Genomic DNA, 19,760 nt, shown 5'->3' with positions numbered 1-19,760 from the left:
TTTCCCATTGTCTCAGAGTCTAACACAGTGTTCCACAGTTTGGCAGTGCATAGGGGAACATAGTTAGGCCTATCTCCATGTGAACTCCCTTTCCTGTTTCTGTTTATCAAAAGCTTCCAGAGTCTCTATCGTTGGGACAAGGGAAGCAGGCAGTTAGACAGACAAAAAGGCCAATTCCTTTCTTAGTCTCTAAAAGATTAACTGCTCACTTCCCTAGTCAAAGTGACAATTTATGGGTTCTTTGGAAATTTCTTCCTCTCCCAACCCTGAGGAGTACCCTGTCTGTAATCATTTCTTGGGGCAAAAAAAAAAATACATCTATCATCTCTGCCTCTTGTTCTCACCCAACCCGGCTTTGGTGGAAGGGTACCCCAGCAAGCAAGACCCTTGGACTGCTTTTGTCAAGATGACTTACTTTAATCAGAGTTCTCCAGGAAAACAGAAAGAGAAGCAGAGACAGAGAGAGAGAATCCTGCCTCACTCCACATTTTTCTTTTGTTCAGGCTGATTCCACCCACATTAGGGAGGATTGCTTTACTCAGTTCATTCTTTCAAATGTTTCCCCTCTCCCCCCAGAAACGCTCTCACAGACACACCCAGATAATGTTTAACCAGATATCTGGGCATCCAAGTTAACACTACTATTTCCTCAGGCATCCTCTCCAGCCCATAGAAAATCCCACAAAACCTGGAGTCTGGATGGTGCTTGTTTCAGCCTTCCGTGTAATTTGGTATCAGAGGTGGCAGCAGTCTATCTTTCTCATCCAGATTTTTCTATATATATAGAACCACACTCTGATCTCTGTGCCCTCTTCACAAAACTCTGTGTGCTTGTGTGCTAAGTTGCTTCAGTAGTGTCTGACTGTTTGCAACCCTATGGACTGCAGCCCACCAGGCTCCTCTGTCCATGGGTTCTCCAGGCAAGAATACTAGAGTGGGTTGCCATTTCCTCCTCCAGGGGATCTTCCTGACCCAGGGATCAAATCCTCTTTTCTTATGTCTCCTGCATTGGTAGGTTAATTCTTACCAGTGGCACCTACTGGGAAGACACACAAAACTCTAGAGGACACAATTCAAGTTTTTACAACAAATTTTAACATCCCCTGTTCCAGTCTTTGAACACAGCCTGTACAATAATATCCTTTAACTGTTAGCTAAAACAGTGTGATGGAAATTTGTTATGCAAAAACTCACCTCAAAAAATAGTGAAAGACAAGATCATTTTGGTCAGCTTCTGCATTAGATGAGTCAGGCAACATAGAATATGTGGATACTTCTTGCCTAATTTTTATTTTAGTGGGTTTTTTTTTTTCCATAACACTGTATTCTATGTCTCTTTAATAGTAGAAACTGTCCATTAAAGATTATCTCTAACATAAAACTGAGTACTTACAATAGTGCTAATTACTCTAATGATATTGTGTTTTATATCATTAAGATCTGAAATCTGACTTGACTTATTAGATGCTGAATGAAGTTATATCATCAAATAGATATCAATAAAAATATGGTGTTTGGTGAGTACTTGGTCATATTTACAGAGAGAAATGTTTATAACTCAAATGCAAAATGCAAGTTGATTCCTCATGTGTGAGCACTGAATACTAACACAAAGAGACACTAGTCTATTTGTTATTGTTGTTGTTTGTAAATGGCACAAAATTACTTTTGTTCATTTGTTTTTGAGGGGTGAGTTCACATGACAGAGTTTGTAGCGACAATGTAGTTTTCAAGTTGAAAGTCCTCTCAGTGGTTGACATGTTTCTTGACCATGTAGCTATATTCTCCAGCATAACTAGCTAGAGATATTTCTCTAGCATATATTTAAGCTGGCCCAGAAGTATTTTGTTGCTCACACATCACAATTCTGTGCAACATAATAATTGATAACAAGAAAGGATGCAAAGAACCCTGCAAAAAGTGAGAATTTTCAACTGGTTTGGATTGGAGACATAGGGATACAGTTTATACTTGGTATGCTCTGAGTGTGTCCCCCTCAAATATACATGTTGAGATTCTAATATCCAAATTGATGTTATTAAAATGCAGGACCTTTGGGAAGTGACTAGGTCATGTGGATGAAGCTATTATGAATGGTATTAGTGCCCTTATAAGGAGACCCTAGAGAGGTCCCTAAACTCTTCCATCATGTGAAAACATTCTGCAGCTCCGAAGAGGGCCCTCATTGACCATGCTGTCACCCCAAAGTCAGACTTTCAGCTTCAAAACCTGAGAAGTCAATTTCTGTTGTTGTTGTTTTGAATTCCTGAGCCTGGGCTACTTTGTTTTAGTAGTCCCAAATGACTATTACTAGTGTGGGAACTTAGAAGTCCTTGATTACATTGTCGCTGCCTCTAAGCATCTTAGATACTGCAGGACTCTGTGGCACGTTCACCTCTGCCACCACTGCCAAAATTGAATTTCACTGCATTTTAACATCAGTCTCCCTATAAGAAGTCAATGCTGTATGAACTATGTCTGAATCTCATTATCATGAAGATGATTCTCACTAGTAGACGTAAGGGGCTTCCTTGGTAGCTCAGACAGTAAAGAATCTGCCCACAATGCGGGAACCCTGGGTTCAACCCCTGGGTTGGGAAGATCTCCTGGAGAAGGGAATGGCACCCACTCCAGGAGTCTTGCCTGGAAAATCCCGTGGATGGAGGAGCCTCATAGGCTAGAGATGGGATAGACTTAAAGTTGCTTATATGCTTTTTGGATTCAAGGGAAGATGAAAAACTACTTACATATTATTAAGCCTGTTTACAAAAAACACAGTGAACACTATTGTAACCTGGAAAACCACTAAAATCATATTAATTAAATAAAGGAGATGGACAGATATAGGCATTATTGTTATCACATTTTGATGAAATTTTAATGGAATCATTAAGAATTATTAGAATTTCCTTTTATTTAAATCATGTTTCAATTTAATTTCAATAAAATTAAATAAGATAAAAAATGAGAGGCAGTATACAAATTGGAAAAGAGAATGTACAATGCTTTTGTTGTCTTAATTGTGGATATCATAATCATACACCTAGAAAACTCAAAAAACATTAGTAAAAACTGCTACACTTAACAATAATTTATTTTGAGGTAAACATGGGTACAGGAAAAATTGTAAAATTAGTGTTTTACTTTAGTCCATTCTTAGGAAAAATGTGTACTATACAAGGATGAATTTACCAAGAAATATAAAGCTAGTGGAGGTGATGGAATTCCAGTTGAGCTATTTCAAATCCTGAAAGATGATGCTGTGAAAGTGCTGCACTCAATATGCCAGCACATTTGGAAAACTCAGCAGTGGCCACAGGACTGGAAAAGGTCAGCTTTCATTCCAATCCCAAAGAAAGGCAATGCAAAAGAATGCTCAAACTACCACACAATTGCACTCATCTCACACGCTAGTAAAGTAATGCTCAAAATTCTCCAAGCCAGACTTCAGCAATACGTGAACCGTGAACTTCCAGATGTTCAAGCTGGTTTTAGAAAAGGCAGAGGAACCAGAAATCAAACTGCCAACATCTGCTGGATCATCGAAAAAGCAAGAGAGTTCCAGAAAAAACGTCTATTTCTGTTTTCTTGACTATGCCAAAGCCTTTGACTGTGTGGATCACAATAAACTGTGGATAATTCTGAAAGAGATGAGAATACCAGACCACCTGATCTGCCTCTTGAGAAACCTGTATGCAGGTCAGGAAGCAACAGTTAGAACTCGACATGGAACAACAGACTGGTTCCAAATAGGAAAAGGAGTACATCAAGCCTGTATATTGTAACGCTGCTTATTTAACTTATATGCAGAGTACATCATGAGAAATGCTGGGCTGGAAGAAGCACAAACTGGAATCAAGATTGCCAGGAGAAATAAATAACCTCAGATATGCAGATGACACCACCCTTATGGCAGAAAGTGAAGAAGAACTAAAAAGCCTGTGGATGAAAGTGAAAGTGGAGAGTGAAAAAGTTGGCTTAAAGCTCAACATTCAGAAAACTAAGTTCATGGCATCTGTTCCCATAACTTCATGGGAAATAGATGGGGAAACATCTATAAAGTGTCAGACTTTATTTTGGGGGGGCTCCAAAATCACTGCAGATGGTGACTTCAGCCATGAAATTAAAAGTCGCTTACTCCTTGGAAGAAAAGTTATGACCAACCTAGATAGCATATTGAAAAGCAGGGGCATTACTTTGCCAGCAAAGGTTCGTCTAGTCAAGGCTATGGTTTTTCCAGTGGTCATGTATGGATGTGAGAGTTGGACTGTGAAGAAAGTTGAGCGCTGAAGAATTTATGTTTTTGAACTGTGGTGTTGGAGAAGACTCTTGAGAGTCCCTTGGACTGCAAGGAGATGCAACCAGTCCATTCTGAAGGAGATCAGCCCTGGGATTTCTTTGGAAGGAGTGATGCTAAAGCTGAAACTCGAGTACTTTGGCCACCTCATGCGAAGAGTTGACTCATTGGAAAAGACTTTGATGCTGGGAGGGATTGGGGGCAGGAGGAGAAGGGGACGACAGAGGATGAGACGTCTGGATGGCATCACTGACTCGATGGACGTAAGTCTGAGTGAACGCCGAGAGTTGGTGATGGACAGGGAGGCCCTGCGTGCTGCGATTCATGGGGTCACAAAGAGTCGGACACCACTGAGTGACTGAACTGAGATATGACTTTGGACTGTAGACTTTAAACTGATGCTGGAATGTGTTAAGATTTGAGGGCCTTTGTGGGGGGTATGAATATCTTTTGCACGTGAAAAAGACAAGCATTATGAGGACCTAGGGCAGAATGCTATGAACCGAATGTACTTGTATGTTGAAGGCCTAACCTCAAATATAATGCTATATGGAGGTGGGCACTTTGGTGAGTAATTGAGCTTAGCTGTCTTGACCGTGGAGCCCTGGGATGAGATCCTTGTCCTTACAAGAAGAAGCTACAGCTTTCTCTTTCTCTCTCTACCCCATGAAGACACAGAGAAGAGAGGGCTATCTGCAGGCTAGGAAGAGGACTTTCACTGAGAAGTCAGTCTACCGACACTCTCAAGTTGGACTTCCCAGGCTCCAGCATTGAGAAAAATAGATGTCTGTCATTATGGTATTTTGTTATAGCGGCTCAAGCAGATTAATATTGTAGGGAACTGAAAATTTATTTTTAAAATGTTAATCAATTGTATAACATTTTTAAAATTCTATGGCAAAGTACTCCAAAGAGAGACATTAGATGCTCAATAAATTTTAAAAAGCTATTTAAAGGCAGAGACGAAGAGTAGTGTTACTCAAAACTTCTAAGATAATACAATAAGAGGATAAATCAAATATCCAAATATTATAATGGGGAAAACATGAAACATTTTCCTCAGAATAGTAAATTCAAGTTGTCAAAAAAAGAGAAGAGGAAAAAAAGGTACAGAGAGAAGGGAGGGGAGAGAGGGAAGTTGGAGATAGAAAATTACAACCTTAATAGTACTAGTAATGAGAATTCAAATTAAAGTAACAATGTAACAACAGTGCATATCAGACTAAAAATAATGTAGAAACTGATATCACTGAGAGAAGAAATGCTTGCTAAAACGTATTAACTTTGATTCTTGAAAGCAATAAGAATTACTGATATCTTTGTGGCAAGCAATTTGGAAGCATTTACCAGAATTACCAATGTGACTTCCCTGAGATCCAACAATTCCATTCATGCAGAACTATTCATAGAAATGAAGGTGTTTCACACAAGTATTCCTTACCATTAGTACCACATGACTGAGTAAATATTTTGATATCTCTTAGAGTAAAAACAGCAAATCTTAAGGATATATGTACAATAATGTTTATGCGGTGTGATTGATAGTGTCAAAAAAAGGAAATCATGTGAATGACCATCTGTAGAGGAAAGATTAAAATATATCAGGGGGTACATAAATCATAACATCCTGTATGGGTATTAATAGGAGTGAATTACAGATATAGATGCAAGAAATTTACCTATGAAATTGTCCTCTGAATAAACCAAGATAGTGAAATGTATAATTTTCAAAATAATAATTTTAAAGATAACATTCACTAAATAGAACGTTGAATGTATATGTAGATGTGTTTAAATTGTGTATGTGTTCTTGTGAATAGTTATGTATGCAAGAGAGAGAGAGAGAGAGAAACAGAGATGGGGAGGGAGTCTATTATAAGACCATAGAGAAACAACTTGAATTAATATATAGAGTGAATGGTAACACAGATTATAGGGGCAGCAAGCTGAAGGGAAAAAAATTCAAAAGACTGAACTAAAACTATTGGTATGATAATAATTATATGCATGCATTGTTTGCTATTATAAATATGTACCTGTATGAATAATTTTTAAAAACAAACTTAGCCAACTTTGAGAGAAGATAATTTCAAGATGTGTATGTGCTCAGTTTCTCAGACATGTCCAGCTCTTTGCAATCCTTTGGACCGCAGCCCTCCAGATTCCTCTGTTTGTGGGAATTTTCAGGCAAGAATAATATAATGAGTTGCCATTTCCTCCTCTGGGGATCTTCCCAACACAGAGATCAAATCCACGTCTTTTGCATTATAAGCGGATTTTTATCACTGAGCCATCAAAGAAGTCCCCAGTTTCAAGACACTCAGGAGTAAATAGATGATGATGACTTGGAGATAGCAGATTAAAACTATTTTTAGGAAAAAAAAGGAGTGGAAACTGAAAAAAGTATTAGGTTCAAAAAAAATCATTTATGTTAAAAGTGGTGATGAGCTTATTTTGATTCAGAAAGAAATAGGATTATTTGGCAGAAAGGATAAGTGTAATGGTATAAGAAAAAGAGGAAGATTTACACACACAAATATGCGGATGAGAGAACACCATTTGGAACACTTTAGGAGGTAAAAAGGGAATGGTTCTTCTCTGCCAGATGAAAGCAAAAAAAAAGGAGAGGAAGAGTGAATATAAGAAAGTATTCTAGGTAAATACTTAGGGCTTCCCTGGTGGCTCAGAGGGTAAAGCGTCTGCCTGCAATGCAGGCAATCTGGGTTCGATCCCTGGGTCAGGAAGATCCCCTGGAGAAGGAAATGGCAACCCACTCCAGTACTCTTGCCTGGAAAATCCCATGGACAGAGAAGCCTGGTAAACTATAGTCCATGAGATGGCAAAGAGTCCAACACCACTGAGCAACTTCACTTTCACTTTCATTCTGGGTGAAGAGAAAATAGTAGAGTAGGGGCAGTTGCTATTCTAATGCATGATTTTCTGCTATTTCCTTCAAAGTACAACATCAGAAGTTTGTTTGCTTTTTTTTAATTTTTTTTTTTTTTGTCCAGGGACAAAGGTATTACTGAGATAGACACATTGGAGATAAACACAGTAGAGATATTGATGGGTAACTCTGACTCTTTTACTTTGATCTCAGGCTTTGCCCAGCTACTTGCTCAGCCTGTATGATGTCAATGAGAAACTGACATGCTTTGATAAGTACTCCTCATCATTTAACTAGTTACAATGCTGATGATGAAAACAAAGTCAGCCATCCTTCAAACTTACTGCAATTTTCTTGATATTTATTTCACATATATATTACTGATATAGTAAAAAACTTTCACAGTGCATTATATAATGAAATTCTTTCAGTGAATTGAAGTCTAGATGTATATTTAATATTAAAGCAGTAAAATATTGCAATAATAAACTACAGCTTCAAACACTAACAACTCTATTTTGAAAAATATTAGTAATAAAAGTGATTGAAATATAAATATATGCTGTTGCTGTCGCTGTTGCTAAGTCGCTTCAGTCATGTCCGACTCTATGCGACCCTATAGATGGCAGTCCACCAGGCACCGCCGTCCCTGGGATTCTCCATGAAAGAACATTGGAGTGGGTTGCCATTTCCTTCTCCAATGCATGAAAGTGAAAAGTGAAAGTGAAGTAGCTCAGTCGTGTCCGACTCTTAGCGACCCCATGGACCACAGCCCACCAGGCTCCTTTGTCCATGGGATTTTCCAGGCGAGAGTACTGGAGTGGGGTGCCATTGCCTTCTCCCAAATATATGCTGATAACATATAAATATTAAGAATGAGCACATTAGCTCAATAACTTTGGGAAGGATATAGGATTCTTTTTGAAGAGAGAATATTAATTAGATAACATTATTTTTCTATATAGGAATTGCTGTGTATCACAACCATTAAAGAAAATAGCCTTTCCTTAAATCAGATCCTATGAAAGAAAAAGGGCATTTTACTGCTTTGGTAATAATATTACCATGAGCAGTGTCCTGCCTCTTTTGAATGATCCAGAAACAGTGTTTCAGAACTGACCTCCAGTGAAGGGAAGCATTTATTTGGCATTGTAAACATTCAGTGTAGGAAAGACAGAGTCAGTCTAATACTAATCTAAGAAATGTTTGTCTCTCCATTATATCACTTTTTTTTTAAGTAATCTACCAATACAATGCTACTTGTTTATTTTTTATATAACATTAAATTTATTATTCAGTTTCTGATTTAATTGTATGATGATGATGTTTGTCTTCTGACTGGGATGCATATGAATGTTAATATTTTAACACTAATCCACTCAAGAAAATTCAAGCAAGATTTGCATATTTTGGTACACTCATTCTTAACTAAACACTGAAAATTAGATAGTTATCCACATTTCTTGAAACTCCATTTCTGGGAGGAAGCATTAAGATTAAGGGAGACAAGTGAAAAGTAAATGAATGTGGATGGGATCTTGTGGAGAAAAAGAGTTTGGAAGAGGTACTCCAAGGAAGGCAGAATGTGTCAGCAAATATGATAAAAGGATGTTTACCAACTGAAACCAACCAAATACACCTAACCATGCCTTGCATTTGTTTTTACATGTTTTGATGTGGAGGATTTTTTTTTTTTTTAAACTTTAAAGAATTTATTTTGACTTGACCCACTTATATTTCTCAGAATGGGAATATATACATTATTCATCAATAAATGCTTAATGCTTTAAATTTACAATTACCTTACTTGCAGAAATTTGGAAATCAATTAAATCAAAGTACAAAAGATTTTTTGTTCTTATATTTAAAATAAAATTTCTAGAGCAGCCAAAACCTTTAACCAAAAATTCAGAAGTGCAGTCTCTTAAGTTTAACAAAATGGCCACATTCTAATTTAATTATCTTCATTATTAACACAAGAAAAAAATATGGTGGCTCCTCAAACAAGGCAAATTAATAATTGGTAGTTTTCTTTTCTGGGCACTCGAAACTGTCTTTATTTCATCTGTTCAAACAGTTGCTCCAACTTTAAAGAAAGTTTAAATGGATTTTTGACATTTAATATTGGTGATGCTTGCCAAGACTTAAGTACTCCAACAATGAGAATCAGAAAATGACCACAATTAAAATTATCCTAAAGGACTTAGTACTACACAGAGCAATCTGGTATTCAATAGTGTTTTTGAATTACATATTTTTCCACAAACATAGCACCTCATTAAATACCTGGTAAACCACTCTGCAGTCACAGTAAGGGTTGGGAGATTAAGTTCCAAAGAGAATTATGGAATTCGTTAAACAGAACATTGCAAGACAAAGCTCAGGCAAAAATCAGCATAAGGAATGCAGTCTGTTGATTCTCACACTCTAAGGGGATGGTCATCTATAATGATGGATGAGGATTTTTTAAAGTCTGTATTGAATTTGTTACAATATTGCTTCTGTTCTATGTTTTGTGGGGTTGGCCCCTGAGGCACAGGGGATTGTAGCTCCCCAACCATGGATCAGACTCACACCCCCTGCATCATAATCACTGTGATGCCAGGGAAGCCATTTGGCTGGTATTTTTATGGATGCACGGATTATAAGCATGTAATCAGCTACATATATATATATATATATATATATAAAACATCATTATCTCATTTATTTTTGCAAATATCTCCTTATTTGTTTTTCTAAGTTCACATAAGAATGTAGAAAAGAAAGATATAAAATGTCACAATTGCTTTTTATCAGATAATCCTGAAGATTATAGATAATGCAAAGGAGAGTAAATGGTAAGGCAGGAGGAATATAAAAATGGAATTAATTAGTGTAAAAAAAGAGAAAAATAAAATACTGTTAGCACACAAAAAATCCCTGGAGAAAACATAAATCCACATTTTTGGCCAAGTGTGTGGAAAATGAGTGAATAACAGTTGCCCTAAGGGTTTTCACTAGGGAAATTGCATGGCTGTTCATGTTTGCTATATTTGTTAAATATCAAAGATCACACTTCTGGATCCATTGGACATATGTTCTTACTTCTCATCTTGAGTGTTCATTGCACTGCTTTGCTAGAAAATGTCACATCTGTCACAGTTTGTTTTCTGTGATTGCTTTTTGTCCCAATATGCATAAATGATCATTGTGGTGATCATGATTCATTTAAATGAGAACATATCTCTGTATGTTAATAATGAAAATTCTTAGTTATTTGTTTAAAACATTTATTTTCATTATATATTTCTAGGTGCCCTAGTGTTATATTTAGAATTAAAAGTGATTATTCTCTTAATGCTTTCCAACCAAAGAACAGGGCTGAACTCAACACCTCTGTCTTACCTTTCTTGTTCTTGAGATTTTCAACTTGCATTAAAAAATTGAAAGCTAGATAGCCTTCATTATATACAATCTCATATATGTTGTAGGCATGGGGTAAAAAGCAGACAATAGTGCTTTTTAGAGAGCAAATTCCCAAAATTATTTCTTAACAACAAACCAGTAAGAATGTTTCAAAGGACAAGCTCTGAATATTTAAAAAAAATAGATTAAATATATTAACCTCAATGAAACAATATACTGTATTTCACAACAATATGATTTCAATTTATTTTGTCATTTGACCTTTTCTGTTTATTGTTTATTTTTTACTCAACAAACTTATGTGCTACTTCCTACAGACTCACAGAAAACTATGACACTTAACTGAGGAAATAATAATAATAGTTGTAATCAGTATGCTAGTAATCTATAGATGATAGTATGATAACCTCACAAGAGAGCTAGGGCTCCAGGAAGGATTGTGAAAGGAGGTGACAGTCTTGGCAAATATGAATAAACACATGCTAAGTGAACTGAAGTGAACAAGGAAGGAAGAAATGTGTTTCAACCAGAAAGCACAGCATGTGTAACAGCACTGAAGAAGACTTGAGACATGAACATATTATTTTTTTTAAGAAATGATCATTTAATAAATGGAAAAAAAATAAATCATGGGAGTCAGATCATTCTTACAGCCACACTCACTATATTTTCCCTAGAGAAATGATATTAATTGGCTCTGGTTTTCTTGAAATCACCCATTGAATAGTTTGCTTGGCTCTTGGGTGAAGTAAGGATGGTAATGCATCTGGATCAGAACGTCAACCTTTCTTCTCTTTATTCTTTCAAAGAAAAACTATGTTTTCCGTGTTTGAGACTATTTGCTTTGATATCAAAACAGTTACTTTTGAAAAAAAAAATCACAGGTCTACATGTCTTAATCAAATAATTTCCATGAAATAAATTATTCTTTCTCCCATTAAATCTAGTGAAGCTCTATTGTAGTGCATTTGAAGAACCTGAGAAGAAGAGCATGATAAATATTTCATGCAAAGCATAGGTGGCCAATATGAAGGAATTATATAAAATGTCTCAATTTACTAGGCATTAGAATTTTAATATTTTTCTTATAGAACAAACATTGGCCTTTTTTGCATTGACATTTTGTTTTAATTTTCTCAAATCATCTTGGTTTTATTAGAAACTAACATGCTGCCCCGTTATAGGGATCATAGCTTTTAGCACAGCTTTCAGTGTGAAATAATGTTATCATCAGCTCTAATTAAGATGTCCTGTGTTGGGTAAGATGATTGAAATTGCTTTGTTAAAAGAAAATATCTCATTTTAAAGTTTTCCTTTCCCTCCCATTGGTAGAAAGATACAGGTATGATTAAATTTTTGTTTATAATGAAATTAGATATAATGTAGAAAAATAAAATTATGCATTAAAAGTAATTGGAAACAAAAGAGAAGAGCACATGCAGTTCTTCTCATGCAAAAATGTTTAGATCAATTGTTAGAATCTAATTTAATTATCTTATAAAATGAGTCAAGTGGGATGGCAGGTTTTAATCTAATGCTGAGCAAGGCCTTTAGAGTTGTTATTACACAATTATTTTGACTTTTATTTCCCAGTGAAGGGAAGTACCTCTGACCCTCATAGAGTTCCTTGTTATTGAATCACTTTATCTCTTTGTACAAAACTTTACTTTGTTTTTTTCCAGTACATTCATCATAGTCTTAACTAATATGACAATATTATTGAGTATATGTGGTTTAGACAAAAGAAATAAATATACATTGCATAATTTTAGCTGATATTATTAAAGGGGGGAATCTATGTGCTTTTTCAGGCTACATTAATGTTTACAAGTTAGTGACAGTATGCAATTTCATTGGGTTATTACCAAAGTTCTACACTGGTTGTCCAGGAACTGTTTGGCCATGGCAAACATAGCAAATGTTTTGAAAGATAATTTCTCTCATTTCATAGGAAGGGTTACTTTTTGCAAAGTTTCTGGTTGATCCTACTGAAATTTTAGGGACACAGTATCAAAATGCTCTTAACTAGTTCTAACATCTTTCTTCTAACATGCTTACTTCTTACTATTTTTGGTTAGTGGCACAATATCTCTTGTTTCATGCAATAGTGTTCAACCTGATTTTCAATCCATTCATACACTTTAATCCACACATCTACCCTATTATTGTCTTGTACCCCTTCTTTCTAAAAAACGTATTTTCTAAATGAGGACTTTCCCTCAACTTCCAAGGTTCAACTAGGCACAGATTACCTCTTACCTGCTGTTTTGGCTTCTTTCTTATTGGAATCTTGCTACCTTTCTTCTCCATTAACCCTCATACATACATTTCTTAAACTTATAGGTTTTGAAAAACTTACCTCTATCCTGCTTCCTTTCATGCCTTAATATAAGATAACTTTAGATGATCTATAATCAGATAAAAACTGGAATCTTTAATGACATTTGTTTAACTGTTTTATATATTGACAAGGGAAGATAGTAGATCTTGAAGTTCAAGGCAATTGAGTAAATAATATAAAAATGACAATTTTTACTTTGAGCTGAACCCGTCAAACCACTGCAGAGGGCATTGGAGGAATCGAAATTAATGAGCATTCTCTTGTTTCCCTAGGGAGACCCTGAAAAGTCCTCCACTGTTATGTATTACAAGTCAAATCTTCAAAGCTAAACTCCTGGCTACCTAGCAGGAGGCTGAATGTTTAATAGTGAGGTTAAGGATAAGGTAAAAAATTTTTGTGATGGTTGACATCTGTGGGTCACTGTTAAATTGGACATCCATACAACAGTTGGTAAAGTTTCACTCCCTTGGGGGTAACTCTGAAGTGACTGTAAGAAAGGCTCATACATCATTTATAGCAGGTTTGAAGCCTCGGGAGGTTCTATTGGTCCACTTTCTTGTCCCAGCTATCAAATCCAGGTGATTCAGTAACCTCACTGACACTGCGACCTGACCCTACCCTCTCAGTAACTTCCTTGTCACCCGACCTATACATGACTGGAAAAAATTAGAGGGAACATTGACCATGGTGACCTGGCAGGATTACTGTGTGGCAAAGGCCAGACTAAAATACCGATGCAGCTGCAAGAGATGAATAAATTAGAAAAGGTTCACATACACAAAAAAGATAAAGTACTTTAAAAACAGACTTATATAGAAAGACTGCTACTGCTACTGCTAAGTCACTTCAGTCGCGTCCGACCCTGTGCGACCCTAGAGACGGCAGCCCACCAGGCTCCCCCGTCCCTAGGATTCTCCAGGCAAGAACACTGGATCGGGTTGCCATTTCCTTCTCCAATGCATGAAAGTGAAGAGTGAAAGTGAAGTCGCTCGGTTGTGTCCGACTCTTAGTGACCCCATGGACTGCAGCCTACCAGGCTCCTCCGTCCATGGGATTTGCCAGGCAAGAGTACTGGAGTTGGGTGCCATTGCCTTCTCCAATATAGAAAGACTAAAGAGCTTTAAATTATTTATCCTTGAGGAATAAAGGCTGAGGATAAATAGAATAATGATCTCAAATACTGAAGCAACTGTCCTTCATTTATTTCCATTGCAATCAAGAGTACATCTTTTTAACATCAGGGATGATTTAGAAAATTGGGTTCTACAATCTCCTCTCTTGAAAAGGAGCACATTACAGATACTTTCTGATGCAAAGAGCCGGTTCATTGGAAAAGACCCTAATGCTGGGAAAGACTGAGGTCAGGAGGAGAAGGAAGCAACAGAGGATGAGACAGTTGGATGGCACCACTGACACAATGGACATGAATTTGAGCAAACTCCAGGAGTTAGTGAAGAATAGGGAAGCCTGATGTGCTGCAGTTCATGGGGTCACAAAGAGTTGGATATGACTTAGCAAAATCGAACAACAACTGCAGATACTTTAAATGTGATCTTTTGTAGTATCAGGCAATTTGAAAAAAAAAAAATGTTATTAATACTCCACCATTCTATCCCAGTACATACTCCAGAAGTTAAAACAGGTTAAGTCTGATTATCCAAAGCTCATGTGTATGATTATACTGGGAATCACAGACTCCTGAAACACTAGCCTTATGATCTGTGGGAAAAAATTGCCAGGGTACATACATCAGCTTATAAATCTAAACATTAATCATTCAGTAGAAAAATGGACCAAGCTTGGAAGCAAGCTATGTATTAAATAGATCTTTTAAGAATTTAAAAATACAAAATTAATTAGAAAAAGATCATCACCAATTACTATTTCTAGTTACACTAAAACGTTTGGGATCTAAGTTATTCCAGTGTGTAGAGCTCTAATTAAGCAAACATCTGAAGTGCAGGTGAGATCAACAATGTGCTCTCATTTGGGGGAACGTATGTTTTTGGGTAGACCAGTGTTTTCAAGGCTAATGGATCCTTTGTATTGCTCTTTGTTTCAGCTTTGCTTTTCACTCCTAACTTGTAGGACAGCTTAAATGGTTGACTTGGTTAAAGAGCTTAATTACTCATGTGGTGGCTATTACTAACACAAACAGTCTACAGGACACACAGACAGCTATTGTGTCCCAGATGATGTTACAAGACTGTAACCTGATTACTGCACGTTGCTTTTCAACGCTGTTAATTTGCATGTTTGAATAAGTCTATCGGGATTCCATTTTACAGCTATTGCTCCGTGTACACTGCAAGGGATCGCCTTGGGAAACAGCGAGAAATTGGCTTCTTCTATTCATCCAAATGGAGGGCTTGGAGTGGCTGACCCCGTGGCCATTATGCATGGCACCTATGCATTTTGTGGCCCGTTACTTACTGGATTGCTGCACTTGCTTTTTCTTTCCTTTTTCCCATGTAGTGCTCAGTTTCTGCTTATAATTGAATATCCTTCTTAAACATGAAAGCCACCATTAGTATATGAGTGTTTATTGGGAAGTGCAGAAGGATTTTAACAAAAGAAATAATAAAATATTTATCTAGTGTGTTTATAGATTTTTAGAATTAATTTAATCTATGTTAATGAAAACACATCTTTTTTTTTTTTTTCTTAAAAGCTAAGTAAGCAAATGTTTTCGGTTGCTTCAACCTGATGACTATTCAATCCATTTCAGGCTGTATGAGATATTGACCATCAGCTCCTGAAAATATAAATATTTGAAGTTTTGTGTTTCCATTACACTTGGGTTAATTAAATAAAAATATTTGGCAATATACAGACCTATTTTAAATGTAAAATTTAGTAAATGTATTTAACATAATGTGATGTACATTAAGCATGAGTTTAAGGGGATGACTTGCCTTGAGTCTAACAACTCCTCTAGGACCTCTCAGGTCAAACTTCTCTGCTTGTCCTGTGGGCTCCATAAAGATTAGAAGACACGACCTACAGGACTGTTTGTACTTTTACTGGTATGTTTATTTAACCAGATAGCAATATCACAAATCAATAACAAGCTAAGTATAAATATCAAAAAAATATAAAGCCTAGATCAACTGATTAGGAAAACAATTAGTTGCCCTGAAAATATTCATATTAGAAGAGAAGAAATAATCATAGAAAAGAGAACATTGCCTAACAAGATGGAGTTTTAGGGTAATAATCATACAAACACACAGACACACATTCACAACGATCTTCTCTTGTGGTTGATTACATTCCCAGGCAACGGTTTCTAATTATTGTAGTACATAGGTACTTATTAAAATAGGGGCGTTTAGGTCCCACTTCTGGAAAAAACTGACTCATTTGGCATTGGATAAGACATATGTATTTATATTTCCTCAAAACTATTTCAGTGATTTTGATGATCAATCAGAGTTTGCATCCTTAGTATTGCTGACAGGTCTCAGTATAGCTACATAGACGGGTTGCAGTATTCCATAGCCCTTGCATTTCATAGATAAACCAAACCGAATTATAAGGAAAAATGGAAAAAAATAATAACAAAAGCAAGAGAAATGCTGTTACTACATTCCTACCGAGGCAGTGTGAGCTCTTTAAGAACACTTCAGATATCTGGAGGTAGGGGACCAAGGCAAGCCAATCTGGGCTGCAGAGCCAGATATCCAAGGAGGAGACCAGAAGCCATGGCACAAATGAGAAGATCTGAAGCAATGTTCTTTACTGTCCTATCCAGAGACTTCACCTTCTATGATGATTGCATTGACTCCTCATTTCACTCACTGCGTTGTTGAAATAGATTCAAACATTCTGTAAATATCAGCATCAGTTCTACTTAATACAGTATTTGCATATGATAGCAATGTAGAAAACTATATACAAGCATTGGGCCTATATTTAAAGAAATGCCTTTTTTAAAAATGAGTACAAAACTTTTCTTGTGATTATCTTCTTAATTTTTCAAAATATGGCTTTTAAAAATTAATCAAAGAACACCTTTTTATATTAAAAATTATATAACCATTAAAAATGAATAGGTTATTCAGAAACCCAAATGAAATTAATGAATTTTTCACACTCTTGACATTTAAAAAGCACAAAAATAAGTTAAAAAATGGATGGTTTGCATGCATGCTAAGTCGATTCAGTCAAACTCTTTGCAACCCTGTGAACTGTAGCCCACCAAGCTCATCTGTCTATGGGATTCTCCAGGCAAGCATACTGGAGTATGTTGCCATGCTCTCCTCCATAGAGTCTACCCGACCCAGGGATCGAATTGGCATCTCCTGTGTCTCCTGCATTGGCAGGTGGGTTCTTTACCACTAATGTCACTTGGGAAGTCCAAAAAGCACAAAAGCAGTTTAAAAATGAATGATAATAACACACTGTAAAAATATTATGTAGTGATGTACAGTAAAAATAATATTCAAAGTATGTTTTCTCAAACCAAAATATTGTATTTTTTTAAAGAACAAATCTCTACTTTTTAGAGCAGTTTTAGATTTAAATAAATATTTAACGGTGAGGACGAGAGTTCTCATATACTTCCTCTTGTCCTGTGTACAACCTCCCCTACTATTAATGTCTTGCCTAAGTGTGGTTTATTTGTTACAACTGATGGCCTAATACTGAGTCATTATTATTAGCTAAAGATAATAGTTTACGATTTTTTTCAATTATAAACTAGGATCTTCAGATCTTCAGAGGATCACAGTTTACATGAGCATTTACTCTTGTGTGGTACATTTGATAGTTCTTGAGAAGTATAAAATAGGACATTTTTACCACCAATGTTTCAGTGTATCTCAACGTTGGAGGAAATCAAAATCAGAAAAGAAAAAGACATAAAATCAGGGAGTACTATCAGGAATGACATTTTTTGAATTGTTGGAGAAATATTTACTTCATTGTATGTGCTGAAAAGCCAAACCATCAGTCACATTGCTCAAGATTTTAAAATGCAAAAATGTCATTTTTTTTTCCTGATTTTTCATGGTGTTTCACTGAAGCACATACACGAGACCTGTACTTTATTGACCAGTCAAACAAAGTCAAGAAAGTTGCTTTTTCCAAATAAAAGTGCATTCTTTAAAAAAGCTATAGCATTCAATGTATAAATAATCTTACCAATCACTGAGTATCTTAACCTCATTTCCAAATATATTAAAATTATCAATATATTTTCTTCAAGATTTATCATGACAGTACATTAAAATATAATGTTTAACTCTCTAGCCTTCAGTATGCATCAACAAGAATTATCCAAAGATCAACACTTACTTTTCAAGCAAATTAGTTTCCAGGAACAGCAAACTATATTGAGTTATATTGAATACCTGTATTGTCCCACATAAGGTTATTTGGATGAGGTCATCCTTCATATTCTAATTTCAGGTATGAAATATGTATCTAAATACTTACCTGGATCAGTTCAGTTCAGTTCAGTTGCTCAGTTGTGTCTGACTCTTCAGGACCCCATGGACCGCAGCATGCCAGACCTCCCTGTCCATTACCAACTCCCAGAGTCTACTCAAAGGTATCTCCATTGAGTCGGTGATATCATCCAACACCGTCCCCTTCTCCTCATGCCTACAATCTTTCCCAGAATCAGGATCTTTTCAAATGAGTCAGCTCTTTGCATCAAGTAGCCAAAGTATTGGAGTTTCAGCTACAACATCAGTCCTTCCAATGAACACTCAGGGCTGATCTTTTTTAGGATGGACTGGTTGGATCACCTTGCAGTCCAAGGGACTCTCAAGAGTCTTCTCCAACACCACAGTTCAAAAGCATCAATTCTAGGGTACACAGCTTTCTTTATAGTCGAACTCTCAAATCCACATGAATACTGGAAAAACCATAGTCTTGACTAGACGGACCTTTGTTGGCAAAGTAATGTCTCTGCTTTTTAATATGCTGTCTAGGTTAGTCATAACTTTCCTTCCAAGGAACAAGCATCTTTTAATTTCATGGCTTCAATCACCATCTGCAGTGATTTTGGAGCCCAAAATATAAAGTCTGTCACTGTTTCCATTACGTCCTCATCTATTTGCCATGAAGTGATGGGGCCAGTTGCCGTGATCTTAGTTTTCTGAATGTTGAACTTTAAACCAACTTTTTCACTCTCCTCTTTCACTTTCATCAACAGGCTATTTATTTCTTCTTCACTTTCTGCCATAAGTGTGGTGTAATCTGCATATCTGAGGTTATTGATATTTCTCCCAGCAATCTTGATTCCAGCTTGTGCTTCTTGCAGCCCAGCGTTTCTCATGATGTACTCAGCATATAAGTTAAATAAGCAGGGTGACAATATACAGACTTGACATACTCCTTTTCCTATTTGGAACCAGTCTGTTGTTCCATGTTTAGTTCTGTTGCTTCCTGACCTGCATATAGATTTCTCAAGAGGCAGGTCAGGTGGTCTGGTATTCCCACTTCTTTAACAATTTTCCACAGTTTATTGTGATCCACACACTCAAAGCCTTTGTCATAGCCAATAAAGCAGAAATAAATGTTTTTTTTTTCTGGAGCTTTCTTGGTTTTTTTTGATGATCCAGTGGATGCTGGCAATTTGATCTCTGGTTCCTCTGCCTTTTCTAAAATCAGCTAAATCCTGGCTTGGAGAATTTTGAGCATTACTTTGCTAACGTGTGAGATGAGTGCAACTGTGTGGTTGTTTGAGCATCCTTTGGCATTGCCTTTCTTTGGGACTGGAATGCTATCTGACCTTTTCCAGTCCTGTGGCTACTGCTGAGTTTTCCAAATTTGCTGGCATATTGAGCACAGCACTTCCACAGCATCATCTTTTAGAT

This window comes from Bos taurus, chromosome 12 (genome assembly GCF_002263795.3).
Source record: "Bos taurus isolate L1 Dominette 01449 registration number 42190680 breed Hereford chromosome 12, ARS-UCD2.0, whole genome shotgun sequence".
Taxonomy (NCBI): Eukaryota; Metazoa; Chordata; class Mammalia; order Artiodactyla; family Bovidae; genus Bos; species Bos taurus.
The sequence above is the reverse complement of the archived record's forward strand: the minus strand, read 5'-3'. Positions refer to the sequence as shown.